We start from the raw sequence: 1089 nt of genomic DNA on the forward strand, positions 1-1089 counted from the left end.
GGGGGGACGTGGCGGTGCTGGGGAACGGGGGGACTCGAGGGGCTGAAAGAGCTTTTCCAGCCAAAAGAGTTCTGTGGTTCTCTGATCCCTCGGAGGAGACATCAGCACTTCCCTCTCCACGTCCCCTCCTCAGGAGGCTGCAACAAGGTCACTCCTCAGCCTCCACCTCTCCAAACGAGCCCACCCCAGAGCAGAGCCCTGGCCCCGGCGCTGTCCTCGGCACGTGGCTCCCAGCTAATTATAAACCCTCCTCACCGCTCCACGCCTGGTAGCAGCCAGAGCCGAAACACGGTGCTGAGATAGGTGAGTGCCACGAGAGCTGTCAACCCGCGACCGAAATACACCGGCTAAAGATAGGACGTGCCATGGACCTGATGTGCCGGAGCACATGGGCCACGCGTAACCAGGTCACCGTGTGAAACCGCTCACGCGGGATGAGTGTGGTGAGCTCTGGGGCACGAAAATAGCTGGGCTGTGGTGTCAGCACCGCTCGCGTCAGGAGATTTCTGGACGTGCCTTAATTAGAAACATCACTCCAGAAAAGCAGCTGCCACAGATTAGCGAGAATTCACCCAAAAAGCCCCCAAACCCACTGCAGGGGTGTTTGAAACAGCCTGGCGGAGCAGCCGGTCGGATCCACCACTCTGTCCTCCTGTTACAGCGGTATTTTCTGATCGTTCGGCCGGAACAGGGATGCCGCAGCCAGAAACGCGTCTGGTGGCAGCTATGGAAAGGCAGATTTCCCCCGTGTGCCTCCCCGCCACCGGCCGGGAGAGATCCACTGAACCAGCACCACACCGTTACAGGGCTGGGCACTCAGTGGCAACGCCGAGGGACGCTCGGGCTGGGGACAGTGCTGCGACCTGTCACCACTACTCTCTAAGTCCGTTTGTCATCGTTATGTGGAGTGTTTCTCGCTCTGCAGCCCCAGCAACCCGGGGGGCCCGGGCTGCGATTCCCACCAGGGTTTCTCCCGTTCAGCCCTCGCCTGGTGAGCTGTGCGAGTCCACCGGGCTGTCACGGAGACTCAGAAGGGAAAAGCCACTGCGCTCGCATCAAACCAGCCTGGAGGAAGCAGAAACCGAAGCC

Source organism: Buceros rhinoceros, unplaced genomic scaffold (assembly GCF_000710305.1).
Source record: "Buceros rhinoceros silvestris isolate BGI_N320 unplaced genomic scaffold, ASM71030v1 scaffold24949, whole genome shotgun sequence".
Classification (NCBI taxonomy): domain Eukaryota; kingdom Metazoa; phylum Chordata; class Aves; order Bucerotiformes; family Bucerotidae; genus Buceros; species Buceros rhinoceros.